Raw genomic sequence first — 16,875 nt, 5'->3', positions numbered from 1 at the left:
TGGTTTGCAGACAGCTGTCTTCTTGTACCTCACATGGCAGAGAGCAGAGAGAAAGGAAGCAAGCTCTCTTGTGTCTTTTCTTATAAGGGCACTAACCCCATCATGAGGGCTCCACCCTCATGACCTAATAACCTCCCAAAAGTCCCATCTCCAAATACCATCACACTGGGGATTAGGGTTTCAACATATGAGTTTTGGGGGGACACAACCATTCAGTCCATAACAGGTAGTATATGGCAAAGAAGTAATTTTAGATCATCATATTGTTAAAGAACATTATGTTAACTTTATAACCACAGCATCATTATTTAAAATATTCATATATACGAAACTAGATATTTACTTTCTCCCCATGAACAAGTAACATATATTTTATTTTTTATCCTTTGGGCCAAGCATTATTTTCTAAATGACAAGATAATAGAAAAAGCTTCAATTTCCTATTTGCAAGTTGGATAATACTTATTGCTACTAAATAAAAATGTAATTTGGATAGAACCACCACTATATATTTTTCCTTTTCAAATACCTAGGTATTTAAAATACTATAGATCGCTTAACATATAATATGACAAAGTTAAATAATGCAACATTCTTATCTGTTGAAAATCAAATTGAGATAAAATTGGAAAATTATTGTCATCTCCCACTTATCAGCTCAAAACTCCCCACCCCCCAACTAGATCACATTCTCTTGCTACATATTCTCATGATCATCTAAACTTTTTATTTGGGAGGATGACATAGGAGCTGACAGCTGAAATCAGGTTTGAGCTGAGATTTTGCATAAGTCAGATCACGCCAATCCTCTGCTCACAACCCTCCATGGCTTGCCATCTCAGTTGAAGCAAAAAATCAAAGTCCTTCCACTGGCTTGCTTACAAGTCCCTGACCTCCATTTACACCTTCCTCCCCCTTGTTCATTCTATTTCAGCTTCCTTGCTGTTCTCAAACATGCCAATCCCTTTTCTATTTCAAGGCCTTTGTCCTTAACCTGCCCTCTGTCTGGAGCACATTTCCCCCAGATTGGTATATGGCTTATCTTCTTATCTGTTTCTTTCAGGTCTCTGCAGAAATGTTACCTCCTCAGTGATGTTGACTCTGGAGGGCATCCCATGTAAAATACTACCAACTCCATCCTGTTCCCTTTCTCTCTTTTTATTTGCCTCCATAATTCTTATCATCTTATTTATTATATGTATTTGTTTATTTACTCTCTGATATTTTATGAGGGCAGGAACTTTGTTTATTTCACTGCTCTATACCCACCTCTTAGAGCAATAACTGGCAGGATATATGTGCTCAGTAACTATTTGTTAAATATGAATGAATAGCATGTACTTCAGCTTGTACTTGTGTGATAATTTGATTGATCTTTGTATTACTGTAAACTCCATTAAGACAAAGTCTTTATCTGTTTCACTCATTCTATTTATTCAGCATATTTGTTGAGTGCCTACCTTATGTCAGCAATGTTCTAAGTACTGGACGATGTTTTGTTTTCATAGAGCCTACATTCTAAAAGTCACCAATTTATCACCTATACATAAGCCAGTGACTGCTAGTTAGTACAATGTGGAAGATTATATTTCTCAAAGAAGATACATTTGTCATCTGTCACAGGTTGAATTGTGTCCCCAGAAAGATATGTTGAAGTCCCAATTACCAGTACCTCAGAATGTGCCCTTATTTGGAAATTGGGTTGTTGTAGATGTAATTAGTTAAAACAAGACCATACTAGAGTAGGGTGGGCCCCTAATTCAATATGACTGGTGTTCTTATAAGAAAAGGAGAGAGACAGACAGACAGGGAGGGAATGATCATATGTGATGACAGAGGCAGAGATTGGAGTTATGCATCTGCAAGCCAAGGAACGCCAAGGATTAACAGCCATACCAGAAGCTGAGAGAGAGGCATGGAAGAGTTTCTCCCATAGAGCCTCTGAGAGGACATGACCCTGGCGAAAACTTGCTTTAGGATTTCCAGCCTCCAGAACCATGACTTCTACAGAATTTTTATTCTTTCAAGCCACCCAGTGCATGGTACTTTGTTACAGAAGCCCTGATACAACATAGATACCCCCTCCCCTTGAACCTGAGTGAGCCTTTATGGCTACCTCAGCCAATATAGAGGAAATGACACCATGTGACTTCAGAAGCTAGTTCATAAAAATGTCATAATTTCTGCCTTTTCTCTTGGGATCTCGCTCTTGAAATCCACCCACTATGCCTTGTGGAAGCCCAAGCAGTCCATGGAGGAGCCATGTGGAGAGGTACCAAAGTCCCTGGCACAGAGGCTGGCTGAGCTCCCAGGTATGTGGGTGAGCATCTTGAAAGCGGATTCTCCAGCTCCCAACAAAGCCACCCCAGATAGAAACATGTGGAAGAAAGATGAGCTATCCTTACTGAGCCCTGATTCATGAGCAATGTAAGTCACTGTTTTTGTTTTAAGCCACTAAATTTGGAAGTGGTTTGTTACACAGCAATAGAAAATTGATACATACATGCTTATTTAATATTTATTGTGTGAATAAATAAATGCACTGATACTTCATACTGCTACTGTGGCCTAGTGACTAGGTTGATCCTTCAACATGGTCTAGTTTAAATCTGGAAGGTATTTCTTTTTTATTGTCTGAAGAGTCAGATACCATACCAAAAGTACACACTAGTATAAACAACAGACCGAGGTTCTGGAAGAAGTGTGAAGGGATGGAATCCAGTGAAAATGTAAAGGCTTACTCTGGAGAAACTGAGACAATTCCTTTTCTGAGATGGAGTGATGAAGGTAAGAATTTTCCCACAGACTAACTTCTGGCCCCAAACATTTTAATCTTTGCTTCTCATCCACTAACCACTTACTTTTGCTCCTGGCCCCACAGGACACATTCATATCACAATAAGACTTTTAGTCCCATACCTTCATACCATAACAATAGGTTAATTGACACAGCAAGTGGTAGTGAGGCAGAAGATAGATGGGCCCCAGGCTGAGCAGCTGGAGTTTGTCCCCTGTGGACAGATACTCCAAGATGGAGAATATGGCAGGAGCGAAGAGGAGCTTAGCCCTGTCCAGAGAAAAAGATAAAGAGACCACATATTTCTCATTCTTGAGGTCAAGGAGACCTTCCCAACTACGCATACTCAGAATGGTTCCTGGGGAGTCAAAAAGAGAGGGGACGCCACCCCATAGTAGGTGATGTCAACCTACCCATAGGCCTCTTCACTAGAATCCATCTTGGCTAAGAGATGCGTGTGCACACAGGGGAGGACCCTGACATAAACCAAATATGGACTCAGAGCCAGGCAAACTAAGACGATTGGCCAGAGGAAACCCAGAAGGAATGTCGCATGTAAGTGATTCAAACTACCACGAGGGTGCGACTCTTTCTCTGAGTCTGCCAGTGTGAGTCACACACTCTTCCTCCTAATAAACACTTTACTTGTTTCACTACTTTCCGTCTCTTTGTGGAAATTCATTTCTACAAAGCCTGTGGGCCAGGGCCTTGTCACTGGCCACTGGCCTTTGTGGTCTAGTGGCTAGGATACAGTGCTCTCACTGCCACGGCCTGACTTCAGTCTCTGGCCAGGGAACCAAAATGCTGCTTCAAGTTACTGTAGGCCGAGGCCACCCTAGATTAGTAGGCATATTCTTAGAATCCATTCCTACAATGTGATAGCTAGTAGTATAGAAATGACTACAAACCATGCAAATACTATGCACTAAAAGCCAAACTAATTCTATTTCCTATTCTACTCTCAATTAGCTTCATGTCATATCACCTGGAGACCAGAGGAGGCCAACGATGGCACTTGAAGATGCCAGCACTTCCCCACCTTGATAAGGATGTTTTAGCCCCACCCATCCTCCTCCCCATCATCATCCCTTTCCCCATAGACACTGACACTGTCTTAGGAAGAAGGCAGGGAAGAGGAGAAAGTTGTATGAAAGGCTCCACATTTTTATCCAAGAGGTAATAAACACTGCTTAAATAGCCAGTTTTAAATTATTGAGCCAGATAAGCTTTACATTGGATATCAAGTTGGTTTTTCTCCCTTCCAGTTAGTTGATGGAGGTTATATGGAAAGGCCGAATTAGTTGTAGGCTACATTCAGTAACTATAATTTTTCTGCACACCCAAGTTATAATGTAGGTTGAATTTTTTACCTCACTAAATTAATATCTATCGAATTGCAACAATGTGTCTGATACCGTGTCCCTCCTCCCTACAACGAAACTTAGAGATAGAATCCTGGGATTTTGAAATATTAGCATCTGAATAGAAATGCAGAAGAAATCTAGTCCTTCCTAAAACGGTAAATGACCTGTCCAAAGTTATTAATGGGTCAGTGGCAGAGCCAGGACTTAACCTTGGCTTCCTACCTCTGGGCCTGTGCCATTTTCCCTAGAACAACTAAGAAGGGGGGAAATAGAATTTAAAGACTCTAGTAGGCAGAATTCTAAGCTGGCCCTTAAAATTTCCATCCCCTGATGCAGAAGTACAGCCTTGTATAACCCCCTCCTCTTGAGTGTGGACAGGATCTGTGGATATGATGGGATTTCACTCCCATGACTAGGTAACATTAGATGACAAAAGCAATAACGAGAAGGGTTGTTATCCAGGTGAGTTTAAGTTAATCAAGTGAAAGCCTTTAAAAGAGGGAATGGGCCCTTCCTAAAGAGAGAATCTTTCCCCTCCTGGCTTTGAGACAGGAGGGAAGGGGAAAGGGCATAACCATTAAAAGAATGATACAGCTGTTGAGGATACAACAAAAACTGGTTAGAATCAATTAGGCCCAAGATGGTGGAAGATTTGACTTCCAGCAGACCTTGAGCCTCATTATATGCTCATTGTAACACATTAGCATATGCTAAACGACACACCCACAGGTGCCATGACAGTTCCAAGGCCCACCATAAAAGGCCAAAAATTGGGTAGTGGCCCCATTCCTGGAAATCCCCACCCCTTCCCCAAAATAGTTGGAATAATCCTCCCACTCATTAGCATATGAAATTACCCAGTCCATAAAAACTAACTACCCCATATTCCAGAGCCATTACCCTAGCTTGGAGTAGCTTTGAGGAGTCATCCTACCTTTAGAAGTCTCTGTAGGGACAGGGGAGTCTTCCGTTAAGACTGCATCACAGCTTGAGTTCTCCCCTGGCCCAGTCCTACCCTTATCTTCCCTTTAACAAGTATTGATCCAAAGAATACTACCCAGTTAACCTCCTGCACACTAATATCCATCGAGGAGTGCATTTCCTAAGAAAGTCAACTTAATGGCAGACAGGACAAAATCTGAGAATGCTACTGGGCTGCAAACACCAGTCATTTATCATGGACAGTATTCCACTTCAACTAACTGCATGTACTTCAATACAATACAGGCACAAACCATCCCAAGTTAGCGCAGACCCCACAAGTTAAGGGCTCAGTCCTCTACTAGATTGCCCTGACCTCAGATGCCAGCTGCAAGTTCAAGGGGTCCCCAGGACACCCACACTTCTGACCAACTGGTTGCAAATCCAACAGTTCTCATGACCCCCTCAGGTTCTATAACTCACTAGCATGACTCACAGAACTCAGGAAAGAATTATACTTACAATTATAGTTTTATAATAAAGGATACAACCCTGACTCCTCCCAAACTTGTAAAATAGAGAGTCAAAACCATGTATCACTCATCATTTTATATTCTAAAATGTCATTGTGCTTCCTAATATTCTGTTACATTGCGTTTCCCTTTCAGTTCCAGAAAATAATTTGGCAAGTATAGACTTCTTAGAAATTAATTTCAACTTTCACAATAAAATCTAAAGGTCATGTTTCCATTTGTTTATACACTCCCAGACTAAATAAGTTGTCCTTCCCAGTCTCACATTAGGCATGATCATATCTTTTTGAAACATTAAAATTTTTTGATGTTAGATTCTACCTCTGTCTTTCAAAGTTATTGACATCAATGGAAATGAGTATAAAAACTTCTCAACCTTTCCTGATTTGTGTTTTTAAATATTCTTGGTGAGGTCACCTATGATACTTCCTTCAGGAAGTATCCTTCACATTCATTTATCCCTTCAATGACATTTTCAATTACTCATTTAACATGCACTTATTGGACATACATAATATATACTAGGTATTTGATGGGCATTGTGAATGAAGAGATCTTAAATTTTCTCTAGTTTGGAAAACCTACAATTATAAAGTTCTAAGAGCCCCACGATGACTTCTTGCATTTAAAGAAATAAAGGTTTAGCATTATATACAACTTATTCATTCTAACTATTAAATTTCAAACCAATGCCTTTTTCCTTTTCATTACCTAGGGTAATGTCCCCCTAACATTATGTTATAATAACAATTTCCATCTAACAAGCTGAGCTTCTTTTGGTATCAGTTAGGATTGTGTTTACCCCTAAATAACTAAAAATTTGACTAACAGTTATTTAAAACATGGGAATTTATATCATGCAACAAGAAGTCTAAGTGTTGGCAGTTGAAAGCCTCAGTAATGTTATCAAGCAAACAGACTCCTTCCGTCTCCTGTGCCAGCATCCTTGGCAGGGAGTCCATGTGTGCAAGATGGTGCTGCACCTGCAGGAACCTGCTAGGAACCATCTCATCCAGAAAGAAAGGGGAAAAGAAACACTTCTGTTTCATTTAACACATCTCTATCACATGGCTCATCCTAGCTTCAAGAAAGTCCAAGGAACATGAATCTTTAAGATTTTCAGTGACTGTAGTAGAAGAACAGAAAGGGAGGGGATTACAAAAGAATCTGGGGCAGCCAATCTATAATATCAGCCACACTCTTCTGAAGCAGCTATTATCAATATTTTTCATCCCTCCACAAGTCCTCTCACTCCAAAGCCAGAAGGGAGTGGCAGGACATATTTCAAGTGATGAAAGGGAAAAAACTACAACCAATATTACCCTACCCAGCAAGGATCTCATTCAGATTCGAAGGAGAAATTAAAACCTTTACAGACAAGCAAAAGCTAACAGAATTCAGCACCACCAAACTAGCTTTATAACAAATGCTAAAGGAACTTCTCTAGGCAGGAAACACAAGAGTAGGAAAAGACCTACAATAACAAACCCAAAACAATTAAGAAAATGATAATGGGAACATACATATTGATAACTACCTTAAATGTAAATGGATTAAATGCTTCAACCAAAAGACATAGACTGGCAGAATGGATACAAAAACAAGACCCGTATATATGCTGTCTACAAGAGACCCACTTCAGACCTAGGCACACATACAGACTGAAAGTGAGGGAATGGAGAAAGATATTCCATGCAAATGGAAATCAAAAGAAAGCTGGAGTAGCAATTCTCATATCAGACAAAATAGACTTTAAAATAAAGAATATTACAAGAGACAAAGAAGGTCATACATAATGATCAAGGGATAAATCCAAGAAGAAGATATAACAATTGTAAATATTTATGCACCCAACATAGGAGCACCTCAATATATAAGGCAAATGCTAACAGCCATAAAGGGGGAAATCGACAGTAACACAATCATAGTGGGGGACTTTAACACCTCACTTTCACCAATGGACAGATCATCCACAATGAAAATAAATAAGGAAACACATTAGACAAGATACATTAGACAAGATGGACTTAATTGATATTTATAAGACATTCCATCCAAAAACAACAGAATACACTTTCTTCTCAAGTGCTCATGGAACATTCTTCATGATAGATCACACCTTGGGTCACAAATCAAGCCTTGGTAAATTTAAGAAAATTGAAATCATATCAAGCATCTTTTCCAACAACAACACTAGGAGACTAGATATCAATTACAGGGAAAAAAACTGTAAAAAATACAAACACATGGAGGCTAAACAATACACTACTAAATGAGCAAGAGTGCATTAAAGAAATCAAAGAGGAAATCAAAAAATACCTAGAAACAAATGACAATGAAAACACAATGACCCAAAACCTATGGGATGCAGCAAAAAACACTTATAAGAGGGAAATTTATAGCAATACAATTCTGCCTCAAAAAATAAGAAAAATCTCAAATGAACAACCTAACTTTACACCTAAAGCAATTAGAGAAATAAGAACAAAAATACCCCAAAGTTAGCAGAAGGAAAGAAATCATAAAGATCAGATCAGAAATAAATGAAAAGGAAATGAAGGAAACTATAGCAAAGATCAATGAAACTAAAAGCTTGTTCTTTGAGAAGATAAACAAAATTCATAAACCATTAGCCAGACTCATCAGGAAAAAAAGGGAGAAGACTCAAATCAATAGAATTGGAATGCAAAAGGAGAAGTAACAACTGACACTGAAGAAATACAAAGGATCATGAGAGATTACTACAAGCAACTCTATGCCAATAAAATGGACAACCTGGAAGAAATGGGCAAACTCTTAGAAACGCACACTCTTGCAAGACTGAACCAGGAAGAAATAGAAAATATGAACAGACCAATTACAAGCACTGAAATTGAAACTGTGATTAAAAATCTTCCAGCAAACAAAAGCCCAGGATCACATGGCTTCACAGGTGAATTTTATCTAACATTTAGAGAAGAGCTAAACCCTATCCTTCTCAAACTCTTCCAAAATATAGCAGAGGGAGGACCACTCCCAAACTCATTCTATGAGGCCACCATCACCCTGATACCAAAACCAGACAAAGATGTCACAAAGAAAGAAAACTACAGGCCAATATCTCTGATGAACATAGATGCAAAAATCCTCAAGAAAATATTAGCAAACAGAATCCAACAGCACATTAAAAGGCTCATACACCATGATCAAGTGGGGTTCATCCCAGAAATGCAGGGATTCTTCAACATATGCAAATCAATCAATGTGACACACCATATTAACAAACTGAAGGATAAAAACCATTTGATCATCTCAACAGATGCAGAAAAAGCTTTTGACAAAATTTAACACCTGTTTATGATAAAAAAAAAACTCTCCAGAAAGTGGTCATAGAGGGAACCTACCTCAACATAATAAAAGCCATATATGACAAACTCACAGCCAACATCATTTTCAATGGTGAAAAACTGAAACCATTTCCTCTAAGATCAGGAATAAGACAAAGTTGCCCAGTCTCACCACTCTTATTCCACATAGTTTTGGAAGTTTTAGCCACAGCCATCAGAGAAGAAAAAGAAATAAAAGGAATCCAAATCAGAAAAGAAGAAGCAAAACTGTCACTGTTTGCAGATGACATGATACTATACATAGAGAATCCTAAAGATGCTACCACAAAACTATTAGAGCTAATCAATGAATTTGGTAAAGTAGAAGGATACAAAATTAATGCACAGAAATCTCTTGCATTCTTATACACTAATAATGAAAAATCTTAAAGAGAAATTAAGGAAACACTCCCATTTACCATTGCAACAAAAAGAATAAAATACCTAGGAATAAACCTTCCTAAGGAGACAAAAGACCTGTAAGCAGAAAACTATAAGAAACTGATGAAAGAAATTAAAGTTGATAAAAACAGATGGAGAGATATACCATGTTCTTGGATTGGAAGAATCAACATTGTGAAAATGATTATACTACCCAAAGCAATCTACAGATTCAGTGCAATCCCTATCAAACTACCAATGGCATTTTTCACAGAACTAGAACAAAAAATTTCACAATTGGTACGGAAACACAAAAGACCCTGAATAGCCAAAGCCATCTTGAGAAAGAAAAATGGGGCTGGAGGAATCAGGCTCCCTGACTTCAGACTATACTACTAAGCTACAGTAATCAAAACAGTATGGTACTGTCACAAAAACAGAAATATAGATCAATGGAACAGGACAGAAAGCCCAGAGATAAACCCATGCACATATGGTCACCTTATCTTTGATAAAGGAGGTAAGAATACACAATGGAGAAAAGACAGCCTCTTCAATAAGTGGTGCTGGGAAAACTGGACAGGTACATGTGAACAAATGAAATTGGAACACTCCCTAACACCATACACAAAAATAAACTCAAAATGGATTAAAGACCTAAATGTAAGGGCAGACACTATAAAACTCTTAGAGGAAAACACAGGCAGAACACTCTATGACATAAATAACATCAAGATTCTTTTTGACCCACCTCCTAGAGAAATGGAAATAGAAACAAAAATAAACAAATGGGACCTAATGAAACTTCAAAGCTTTTGCACAGCAAAGGAAACCATAAACAAGATGAAAAGACAACCCTCAGAATGGGAGAAAATATTTGCAAATGAAGCAACTGACAAAGGAGTAATCTCCAAAATATACAAGCAGCTCATGCAGTTCAATATCAAAACAACAAACAACCCAATCCAAAAATGGGCAGAAGACCTACATAGACATTTCTCCAAAGAAGACATACAGATTGCCAACAAACACCTCAAAGGATGCTTAACATCACTAATAATTAGAGAAATGCAAATCAAAACTACAATGAGGTATCACCTCACACTGGTCAGAATGGCCATCATCAGAAAATCTCCAAATAATAAATGCTGGAGAGGGTATGGAGAAAAGGGAATCCTCTTGAACTGTTGGTGGGAATGTAAGTTGGTGCAGCCACTGTGGAGAATATTATGAAGGTTCCCTAAGAAACTAAAAATAGAAGTACCATACGACCCAGCAATGCCACTAATGGGCATATATCCTGAGAAAACCATAATTCAAAAAGAGTCATGTACCACAATGTTAATTGCAGCTCTATTTACAATAGCCAGGACATGGAAGCAACCTACGTGTCCATCGACAGATGAATGGATAAAGAAGATGTGGACATATATACAATGGAATATTACTCAGCCATAAAAGGAAACGAAATTAAGTTATTTGTAGTGAGGTTGATGGACCTAGAGACTGTCATACACAGTGCAGTAAGTCAGAAGGAGGAAAACAAATACCGTATGCTAACATATATATATATGGAACCTAAAAAAAATGTTTCTGGTGAATCTAGAAGCAGGACAGGAATAAAGACCAGACGTAGAGAATGGACTTGAGGACACAGGGAGGGGGAAGGGTAAGCTGGGACAAAGTGAGAGAGTAGCACTGACATATATACACTACCAAATGTAAAATAGCTAGCTAGTGGGAAGCAGCTGCATCACATGGGGACATCAGCTCGATGCTTTGTGACCACCTAGAAGGGTGTGATGGGAGGGTGGGAGGGAGGCACAAGAGGGAGGCGATATGGGGAAATATGTATATGCATAGCTAATTCACTTTGTTATACAGCAGAAACTAACACAGCATTGTAAAGCAATTATACTCCAATAAAGATGTTAAAAAAAAGAGTGAAGATATTTTATGACATGCAAGTTCTCAACAATTTTACTCCAATTCACCATTTCTTAGGCATCTACTGGAGAATGTGCAGCACTAAAATAAGGGGATAAACCAAGTAGGAGGAAGACATGGAAAGCAGGACACAGGTGAAGGCAGAGGCAGAGAGGATTCCCAGCATGATGCTGAAGGGGTGTCACAACAGGTCTACAGAGCAGTTGACCCCAACTGCAGATCAACAAGCGCTCTAAGAGCGGTGTCAGCAGGGAAAATATAAATCTGACAAATTATCAACGTATTTGACTATTCTAAGAAGAATTTCACACTTCTATGGGAAATTTGGGGGCTAAATTAATAAAAGGAGTGCAGAAAACAAAGTAAAACTTTTTAAATAAAGCAAGTGATTCCATGAAAGATGAAAATTGTCTAAGAAAAGTAATATAAACATGGCTTAGTTATGAACAGTATTGACATGTTTATAACTATGTACACAGTTACTGTTCATTTACACAAAAATTATGATATGGGTGTATGGGAAGGAGAGCGGGGGAATGTGTGTATCTGTGGCTGGGATTGCAGTGGGTAACAGAGGGGGACATCTGAGAGCTATATCCTCATCTCCCATAGGAGGAAGTCATATTACTCAATTTAGTTAAACAGGCCTTATTCATCAATGCATCTAAGTCTTTCCTTTGTATCATTCACCAACACTCATTCTTTAGCATAAACTTTGCTTTTCTTCACATTCTGTGCAATAGGTGCTTGAGAACAAACATCCAATTATCAACACCATCATTATTGTCTCTACCTTACAATATCCTACAAGGGCAGTGTGGTGTAGTGGAAATTACATGAAGTTTGAAATAAGGCAGATCTTGGTTAGAATCCCAAGATCACTTACTAGACATATGTCCTTGGGAAATTTTCTCACCCTGAATCTGTTTCATCATCTGGAAAATAGGAAGAATAATACTTCATTTGCAAAGTTGTAAAAATTAAATGTAGTATATATACAAAGTACCCCTCCCCACCAAATGATAGATATGAAGGCTTACATTAAAGCAATAAGTTCTCATTCTATCTTTCTGAAAAGCAAGGTCATACTTTGTATTACTATTTTAATAATGATGACAAGGCCTCCATGAATTACTTAATTTCACTCCCTGTAGTCCATAGTTATCACTGATCCATTTCCCACCCCTGCTGCTTTCATTCCTACCCAGGTGACCCTATAAGAACTGGAGTCAGCTCCAGAATTTCTATATAGAAGGAACTAGGGGCAAAAATCTGGTAAGAAAGAGACATTAGAAAAATTGTCTTGAAGCTGAATTTGCACAGCAAGGACACTGTTTTGGTTCCAGTAAATAGAGGGATTTTTGCATTGATGCTGTGCATACAAAGCAAGCACCCTGTTTTTACATATGCTGCATGTTTGGGGAGTTTTCAGGAGGCCGATGGAGATACAAAAGACCTTAAAAATCCGCCTTCTCCTATTGTGTCCAGCCATCGCTTAGCCCATCGTCAAACATTACCCTCCATGACACGTTTCAAAATTCTTAGATCACATTAGTAACTACACCTGAAATACTCTTCCTTTCTTATAACCGATTCATTTCTCCATGCCTATCCTAAGAAATATTCAAAGTTACAAACTGCTCATTGCTCATCACCTAACTTTGACCACAATTTCAGTCAGGAAAACTGCAATATACAGCTAGTGCTGGAGCCAGACTGACTATGTTCGAGCAGGTGTGTGACACTGGGCAAGTTTCTTATCCTCTCTATGTGTCAGCTTCCTCATCTACAAGATGAGGATAACAGTAGTAATCTATCCCATGAATTGTGGCAAGGAAGAAATGAGTTAATCACTGTAAAGTTTGCTGTGAAGTTAGTGATATATAAAGGTTAGCTATTACTATTGCTAAGTTAAAATGGTACCATCTTATATATACAGCATTCCTCTAGGCACTTATCTAAAAGTGACTGCCTCTGAAAAAGAGTGGATATATGTATTTGTATAACAGATTCACTTTGCTGTACATGTGAAACTAACACAACATTGTAAATCAATTATACCCCAATAAAAATTTTAAAAAATAAAAGCAACTGCCTCAGAATCAGTTCATCTAGATATTTGGTAATAAAGCCCCACTGAGTAATGCCCAAAATCCTTTTTTTTTTGGTTAGAGAACAAAAAGGAAAATAGTATTTTAAATTCCATTTTGATCTATAGCAATGTGTTATTTTGTAATTCATTGTACATATATTTATTGAGTACTTACTATGTGCCAGACACTGTGCCAGGAGCTAAGAATAAAGCGGTGAATGAAAACAGATATAGCCCCTCCCCTGGTGATGCTTACATACAGTGGGGGAAAGCACCACCAATCCAATAATCATAAAACAAATGGAAAACATTAAGTATGAAAAATGTTGTAAGGTGAGGTACATGATGCTGTAAGAAGGCCGATTTGCCAAAAATCAATTTGCAGAAAGCCAATTTGCCAAAAGTCAATTTTCCAAATGACTGATTCACTGAATTCCCTAACAGACAAATCACTGAAAGCTAGTTCACCAAAAACCAATTTCTAGAAAATCAATTTGATGAAAAGTAGTCTGCCAAATTATCATTTCATCAAATGACTAATTTACTGAATTATTAAGGATTTTTCAAAGACTTCATTTCACAGATATTGCAATGCAGTCCTTTCATGACAGCTCTTTAACTCCAAATTTGACTCTCTGTCTGGGCTGGATATCACATTTAGATGTGATATCACATTTTAGATGCCAAGTCCTTCTCTAAAGCCCAATGATCCAGTACTCCAATGTAAGCAAATGGTGGGCTTCTCCTTAAATGCAATTTACTGTCTTTAGACTTAAGCCTCTTCCAGAAAGATTGCTGCAGAGAACCATCCTAGACCAGGGTGATGAACTGGTCTCCTGTAAGTTGGCCTTTGCCAACTTTGTTTTTAGCAAATCTGTAATTCATGGAACTGACTCTAAGTTAACTGTTTTTCATTGAAATTACCTGAAGTACATGCTTTAGAACTGGGGAGTTTGGCCTTGTCAAACAGGTGAGAGAAGGCTTCACTGAGGAAAAAAATAACTGAACTAAGGTCAGTAGGACAAACTTTAAGAACCACCAAGCAAAAGGGGGGGGGGGAACAAAGGGAAAAGCATATGCAAAAACTATTTGAAAGGATGAAGCACTGAAATTAGAAGAGTTTGCAAAATGGCCACTGTGGGTGGAATACAAAGAACGTGGGGAAGCATAGTGTGAACAGAGGCTAGAAATATGGTTGAGAGCTAGACCTGTTGTGCCCCATAGACCATAATAAAAACTTCTGTTCTTACTTTAAGAATGGGGAGCTTTAATACATTTAAGTAGAGGAATGACATAATCAGATTTGCATGTTCAAAGATTAGTTTGCAAGTGGTGTGGAGACAATATTTTAAGAGTGTGCTGGTATAGGTTATTTTCTTACCTGGAAATTTATTATTGTGGTAGTTCAGAAGACAGAAGATAGTACTTAGACTAGGGGAGGCAGAAAAAGTGGAGCAAAGTAAATTACTTATAGACCTATTTAGGAGGTCAAAACAACAGAACTTGTTATGGGGTATTGGATATGAAGGTGAAGAAGAGGAAACGGGGAAAGTGTCTTGGACAACTCCTATATTTCTGGTTTGCATAGCTAGATGGTGGTGTCATTCCTGAGAAAGGGAAAACTAGAAGACCAGGTTTGTATAATATTCCCTCAGTGTATTACTGTATATTTGTATATTTTATGTACCTATCAGAATATATTCTTTCAAATTTTAAGTTATTTAGAAATGAAATGTGAGTTTGATTGAGTTTGGTTAAATGTGAGTCTGGTTGTATACAATTTAGTGCCTCATGTGTGTGTGGGTATTCCATAAGCCATAATCCTTTTCATCCAGCCTCCATTATTACTAGACTTGAAGCAACTAACTAAGCCTCTCTGTGTCCCAATTTCTTCAGCCTTAAAATGGAAATACTAGCGCCTGCCTGGGAAGAAACTAGCTAGCATATTTCTACAATCTATTCTCTCCCTTGACTGAAAGGAGGCCCCTAGAAAAGAAGGAAGTTGACCTAGTTAAATTTCCTTATGAACATGCTAATGACAAACCTCCTGGCAAACTTCAAGCAAAGTTAATTGTGCCATATCATCATTGCACCCAATGATGCCAGTGAGATCTCTGATTCCTGTCTGACTTGATAATGCAATCTTTTGTGTTAAGATTAACACAGAGGACACTGGTGAGGATTAAATGAGTCAATGCTTGTGAAAATGCAGTGCCAAGCTTGTAGCAAGCACTCATTAAGTTGGCTATTATTAATAATATATTATTATAATGCCAAGAAAGAGTAAGAGCTATCATTTATAGAGTGAATATTATGTGAAAGGCACTTAAGTGTCTTCTACGGATTAACTCCTTTAATCATCAAAAAAGTCTATGTTGTATGTTTATTACCATTATATAAGAAGCCTAAAGCCTGGAGATTAGTTTTCCCAAAGTCATAGAGCTAGTAAATTGTGGCACTAGGTTTTACACCCAGGCAGTCTAACTCTCCAGTTGAGCTCTCATTCCTAATTCCAAATAACAGTGCCTTGTTACACCCTGTCTCTGAAAGCCCACTGGAATGTCCATCCAGGTGCTATTTTAGTATGATGAAAGCATAATTTATTAACGAGCATCAAAATGGCCTTAAAATGTTAATGCACTTTCTAAATATATGTGACTCCTACTGAGGGAGTTACTAACCTCAGGAGAAGTAAAAACAGAAAGAACTATTATTTTTACTCCATTTCTCAAAATGTAATGACCCTTTGATATTCCACCGAGCACAACCCCCCTGTGCTGCCCCCAAAAGAAGCATAGGGATGGTCAGTTATGAAACAATAAAATAAAACTGGAGTTTTAGGAAAATTAGCAAGAGATTTGGTGAGTTTCTCTCTGTGCTCATACTATACAAGCTATTTTATCTCCTTATTGCCGTCTTATAAACAACAATTGGGATAAGCAAAGCAAAAGAAGAGATATAAGTTAACTCTATCAACTTTGCTAATAGCAATAATTAACATATATGGCTAAAATATTATTTTGGAGGGTAAAAGAGTATTGATTTGATTTGATTTGAAATTATATTTAGAAATGGCATTGGTATTCCACAGCCTTTATTACATAAATGATAGTTATAAACTATGGGCAGTCAATTTAGTCTTATTTTATTCATTAAGGACATTCTTTTTTTAAAACAACACCATAGATTGGATATTAAATCATATTTCCATGGATTTTTACAACTCACACAATACTGAGAATAAAATAATTAAACAACAGTGTTCCCGGCACTGACACAGGAAGGTGGAAGATTATCTAAGGTTACCCAAGAAGCATTATGGTAGCCATGTTCCTGCCCATTGTGGTTGTTTTCAGTCTAGGTATCAAACAGGAAGCAATTTTTCCTGCTAAAGCAAGCAGACCCTAGCCTTGAAGAAAACAGGGCATGGCAAAGAGAACAAGGTACACAGCAGCCAAATGAGGAAAAGGCCATA

At 38.1% G+C, this 16,875-nt stretch overlaps 1 long non-coding RNA gene across 2 annotated transcripts in view; it reads right to left on the bottom strand.

Annotated features, from left to right (window-relative positions):
* The window catches only part of LOC137223260 (uncharacterized), a 55,108-nt gene that overhangs the window by 12,250 nt on the left and 25,983 nt on the right, over positions 1–16,875 (bottom strand). For both annotated transcript variants that reach the window (XR_010942768.1, XR_010942769.1), the window contains exon 2: positions 12,195–12,243. This is a non-coding gene — a long non-coding RNA (uncharacterized lncRNA). The remainder of the gene's footprint in view (positions 1–12,194; positions 12,244–16,875) is intronic.

This window comes from Pseudorca crassidens, chromosome 4 (genome assembly GCF_039906515.1).
Source record: "Pseudorca crassidens isolate mPseCra1 chromosome 4, mPseCra1.hap1, whole genome shotgun sequence".
In the NCBI taxonomy this organism is placed as follows: domain Eukaryota; kingdom Metazoa; phylum Chordata; class Mammalia; order Artiodactyla; family Delphinidae; genus Pseudorca; species Pseudorca crassidens.
Note: the sequence above shows the minus strand (reverse complement) of the source record. Positions and strands in the feature narration are given on the sequence as shown.